Below are 6,200 nucleotides of genomic sequence, written 5' to 3'. Positions count from 1 at the left end.
ACCAATGGTGAGTATCATTCCAAACACATAATAATTGAAATATATTCACCAAATCAAGTATTCCCAATCTAATAAAAATATAAAATGAATCTAAACCAAATACAATTATAATATCATAATCTACACAAAATAAAACGAAATACAAACGTCATAAAACCAGTTAAAGTTACAATTAACAAAAACAAAAATATCCAAATTACCTCTGGCTTTCTTGCCAATATCAGTAAATGGAGTTGGAGCCATCTCTCCTTTTGTAACTATGATTAATCATCTTTCTCCTAGGAAAACAGAACACGAAAAAATTAGATTAAAATCAAAGCATTCGTCTAAAACTAAAATGTTCCACTTCAAATTTGAAATAAATCAATATATAATGATATTTTCCGAAAATAACCTGATCCATTTGTTCATAAAATTAACCGAACTCCACTATCAAATCTCATACACAATCACACAAAAGTTACACTAAAACTAAGAGTGACAAAAAGAGAGAGAAGGAAATGAATGGCGATACTTGTCAGAGATGTCACCGACGGTGACGACGGAGGGTGAATAAAGTCATTAATCAGGCAGTTTTAATTTCAATGGAATACACATATAAACATTAAACCTAAATATAGCAGCGAGAAATATAACAGCTAAAAATATATACCTCCACGGTCACAATTTCACCAGAGATGCTTAAAAAAATAACAAATTGTGCCCTAATAGACAAATCTACGCCGCCGGCAAACAATAACATCCATTTTTAACCATAAAAGCTTAAAATTACGTACGACAGATCTAAAGAAAATCAAACAATGAGGAGGAAGGGAAATACCAGTGAAATATGAGGTTCAAATTTGAGAATGGAAAGAAGGTGACAGTTGTAGAGCTTGGTGCTTCAATTTCTAGAAAATTGATTTTTTTCGATTGCAGATCTACACCGCTATCGGCGCCCTTTTTAGGTTTTTTAACTAAGAGATGAGGACGACCATTGAACCTAATTATGACAAAATTCTCACCATAAGCAGCTTCATCAATGGAGACCTTGGTTCCATAGCAAGATTCGAGCTTACTTCACCGCTTCCTTCCTCCGAGCTTTTGAAATTACATCTCATTACAAGAATTTGTTTTTCTACAAATTAGGGTTTTATACCCTTGTTGATTTGAAGATTGAAAGAATTGGTTTTTCTTCGAATTAGGTGCAGAAAATGGAGAATGATTGAGGAAGATAAATTAGGGGTTTTGATTGTTAATGAAGGAGTAAGAATTTTGGGATGATTGACTTTAGATCTGAAGGGGTTGCTTTTCGCTGGTACAAGGGAAAAAGAATTTTCGTTTTTATTCAAAACGTTTTAATTTTTATTTTTATGGAATAATTCCAAGTTATACAACGAGTTTTCCGTATTGATCGAAATTAGGAAACAGACCCGGTATAAGATGACGGGTCTCAACTTTTCCAACTAGTGGACCCCACATACAAAAGACACCTCTTATCTATGCTAGCAGGTCTCTGTTTTATATTTTATTGTCTTGTAAGTGCGTCCAGGTCTATATAAGAGACCCTCTATTTGTTATATAAGGTCTTTTTAATTAAAGAGACCCGTTAATTCATGTAATGGGTCTGTTTTTAGAGATCTCTTTGGACATTTTTGTAGTAGTGCCTTTTATGAACTGTTAAACTAACTAAATCTGATTGTTCGATCACGCTTAATAAATATGATATTTTTGGGAAATTGGATTATCATGCTAGGTCCCTTAAAACAATCTAAATCAGATAATCGCGCTCGATCTAGTACTATATGTTGCATATTGTTAAAATCAACTCAGATTAGTTTAATAGTTAACGCATGTCCCTTCAATTATTTATGCTGAGCTAGTAAGGATATCCTGCCTCTGGAGTTATCGAAGAGCGAGTACTCCTCTCGGTAGTTACAGTCCCCCGAACCCTCAATCTCTACCCTGCGGGTGTACGTTGAGCGATCCCCACCACCAGGGATCACAAGGGAACCTACGGCCGTCGTGGTCAAACATAATTGCACTCCCTTTATGTCACGATAACCGGGTTTTGTCAGTTTTTCTCATTGTCGTTAAAAACTGAATGGCGACTCCTATATTACTAGTCAATTGGGTGTAAACTCACAGGAAATCCAATTACACTTGATTTGACAAAAAGAAGCGTCACACCCACGAGGGACGAGGTCACGCATTAGCCTCGTGCTTTTTCGACCCCCTCACAGTGGCGACTCTGCTGGGGATAGTGAAGGAAATACTCGTGCTTGTAGGTAATCAAAATAGCCGAAGGGTGAAACGATCCTACCCCGCGTTTATTTCCCCATCAAGTTGGGACGACCTGAAAATCAGCATATTAATGTGAACGGACAGAACCGCATAACGAATCTTGGCTCCCTTGGTGTTTAATCTCGGGAGTTGGGACTAAGGATACCCATCGCCAACCGGGGGGTGCATACGCTTCGAATGTTGTCCACTCGGCACTTTCGCTAGTAGTACACCCGTCCCAAACCCAATCGCTCGCCCACTAGGTCCCTCTCGCCTGCACGCCCCCTTGGCTTGCACTTGCGGGTTGGCCTTCTGGGACGAAATTCGTCTGTTGAAAGCACTACCCCGACCGGGGCATGTGGTGGATCTGCGATAGAAGCGGTACCAAGCCAGGCGCAAAAACTACCCATAGAGGCCTATCATAAACTACATGACATATTATTATTGCCTTATTGCCTCATGATGTAATGTTAGTTATGTGTAAAGAAATATGTGATTGTGACAAACAATGTTAGAAAACTAACGACCTAAAAAAAAATTGCCCAAACGTTCATAAACCAATTGGCCAAAGCGTTATACCAAGATACATGTCCCGCAAGCCCGAACGATCGCCACAAAAATAAGCGACGCTCGGGATGGCCTGTAACGAATCCCACAAACGCTGTAACGCGTAAAGGACGTTATTAGGCAAGCACGCAAAATCGAAGTCGAATAAACAAAAAGTAGACGCAAACAGAAAACGAGAACCAGCCAGGGACGCATTTTCAACGCCCCTGGCTGGGCGCCAGAATTTCTCACGCCCGACGCTGGGCGCTGATGTTGCTGCTTGGCCTTCTGGTCAGGCGCAGCAGCCTCGGTGCCCGCGCAAAAGGAAAATACGTAGCACAAAAAAAACGTTCGTAATTTTTTTTGCTACGAGGGCGTATGAAAAGGCACTTGATTCTAAAAGCGACTAAAAAATAAAAATAAATAACTCTTTGTGTCGTTGTTAGGCCTCCTACGACGACAACGCTCGGCACCAAAACCGAGCATGCTAATTAAACGACCTTGAATGTCACATGGGCAAAGTATTCAAAAATAGTGTTCGAATAAAGTCTTCAAGAAAAAATAAATGTTCAAATAAAAAATAAATAAATCCGAGTCTAGACTAGGGTATGCAAAATACAATCCAAATCCTAAGTCTTAGTTGTCTTATCCATAGAATCGGTCCTAATACTTGGTGTCCTTCTGCAAGCTAAAAAGGTTAAAACATATTGAGTCTCCCTTCCTAACATTTAAATCAATAAGCACCCATATGTAATTGTCATCCCTTGCTAAGAGTCTACGGCCTCAATACTCTCTCTCACCAATAAAAAGAATATATTATAGTATTTGCAAAATGGAAACAGTCACATTCTGAAAATCATTCCCTCATAGTAGCACAACCCCCAAAGTGAACCTAAGGTGTCAATACCATTAACAAAAATTAATGGCCTCAAGGCTTATGATCACATTGGGTCACGACTATCATAGTCCTCTCGAGCCACTCGCTCCTTTAAATACTCCTAAGTACGGACTAAAAGATTTTCCATGAATGCAACATGACGAACCATGAAAATACCCAAATCGGCATACCATAAGGCTACCATTGGGGTAAAGCAATACACACTAAGAGGGAAGCCACACTAATGATTCTAGTCTTGGAAAAAAAAATTCGATCTCCCCAATTAACTACCTTGCCAACATTAAGCAAAATGGCGCATGACAAATGAACACCCAAGGGTTAAAATCTAAAGTGTCAACCAACGAAAGTTATGGTCCAATTAGCCTAAGTTTGAGAGTCGCTTGGTCAAGTATTATAGGCTTACGCCACGTCATTATTTTGAGTCTAGGCCACCTCCTTGTATTCATATACGGGTTATAATCAGAAAGATTAATGAAAGTTCGAGTCTAAATCGCAACTTCCAATTAAATCCCAGAAACTGGAATCTGAAAAGAAGCAAAAAAGTTATTTTCGATGTAATTCTTTCGTTAAATTTCAATAAGGTAAAAATAACATTTTGAATCTACGCTATTTGCACATTTTAAACGACTAAATACGCTTGCAAAGTAAAGACAATTAAAAGGTCCACCCCAGGCCTACTAAAATTAAAGGTCCACCCTAGGCCTACTAAAATTAAAGGTCCACTATAGGCCTACCAAACGAGGCTCACTCAATCTCGCCTCGTGACTCAAAAACCACAACCATCTACCTTTTAGCCCAAATAAAATTTTGAAGGATTTATGTTGGGGAGAAATCCCATGCAAAAAGGAAAAAATAGAAAGAGAAAAGGGAGAGCGAAAAGAGCGAGCCATGAAATACTTAGCCCGTACCTCCCAAAGTGCGAAATTTACCCAAGTGAACGAAGGAAAAGAATTGAGTCAACCAATCCAAATCATAAAGTTCTACGATGTCTACCCTTTCCAATCCTTATGTTCTTAGACGCCTTCGCTCTAGGGCCCCTGTTCAGCACATTTAACCCATCCATGTTCTCATTGCCATAACCCAAGAAACCATTACCTCGACCCTTGTTCTTGAACTTGTTGACTGCAAAACACGCGCGGCCATTGACACGTGTGTCATACCCATTATTTCCAAAGCCAAAACCTGCTCTTACACCACCATTAGCATAATGGCCATATAACTTGTTTGGATACATCCTGTTGATATACCCTTGAGTCGTCCCCATGCTACTCATTGGCCTTGGTTGATGTAAGCTCATGACCCTAGCTTGAGGCTGCAAATTGTGAGTCCCTAGCAGATGTAATCCTCATGCTTGACCAATACAAATTATCCTATCAAACCGTCTTGAGTTACGAAATAAAAAAGAAACAAATGAAAAGTACAAAAAATGATAAATAATAAAAAAACAAACTTTGCAAAGCGCCTTTAAAAGTTCGTCTAAAAAGAAAAAAGAAGCATTTAGCGCACCAAAAAAAAGATCCGCCCAGAAGTCATTTTCAGCGCCCAGAGCTGGGCGCCGAAATCTTTAGCGCCCCAGCCTGGGCGCTGAATCTCTCTGCTTGCTAAAAATTTGTCCAGAAGTGCTCGTCATTTTATCCGCATATACACGGAACAATAACGAACACTTGGAGGGGTACAACACGTATTCAAATATACGTACAAAAAAAAAGTACAACACGTATTCAAATATACGTAAAAAAAAAAACACGTGAAAACATGAAAAGATTTTTGTGCAAATACATGTACTAAAAAATAAAACAAATTTTTGGCTTACGGCAAAGCAGCAGATTGAAATAATAATGAACTTCACTTATCTCATCCTATTTCAAACATTGCGATTCCACCTCAGAACGTACTTGTTTAAAATCGGCATTCTAAAAAACCATTTTCTAGGCTAAGAACTACTCAAGACCTGATTCCAAATTAAATCTATTTAAGGCGGATACGCAGGCAATCCATGATTCGGTCCAACCAATTTGCAAAAATATTAAAGCCTATAGAATAACAAGAATAAGAAATAGAGTCCCTTATTGAAATTTAATTACTTGCAACCCAAGTCGAAAGAAAAATTTAAGTCAAAGGAAAAATCCAAGTCATCAAGGTGCCAAAATTAATAAGCACACATCGAAAAATAATAAGGGCACGTACCCTTGCCAGAAGGAGCACTCACACTCCTAGGCACTTAGCCAAGACCCAAAAGATCGCTTTGTCTCAATTGAATGGGGGCTAGCGCAAGCGTCCATGACCTCTAAAGTACTCGACTTGACCCTCCCTAAAGCGAACTAACTCACTTAAAGACCTTCTTTCACCACTAGACATAGTCGTTCGCTTAAAGACCTTCTTTCACCACTAGACACAGTCATGATCGCCAACAAGTAGTAAAGGCAGTAAGCTTGCAATGGAAAAGATTGTTCTACGGCATCGCCCCATCGTTCCTTCGAACTCAGGGCACCCG

Source organism: Spinacia oleracea, chromosome 2 (genome assembly GCF_020520425.1).
Source record: "Spinacia oleracea cultivar Varoflay chromosome 2, BTI_SOV_V1, whole genome shotgun sequence".
In the NCBI taxonomy this organism is placed as follows: Eukaryota; Viridiplantae; Streptophyta; class Magnoliopsida; order Caryophyllales; family Amaranthaceae; genus Spinacia; species Spinacia oleracea.
This window is presented reverse-complemented; position numbering follows the sequence as displayed.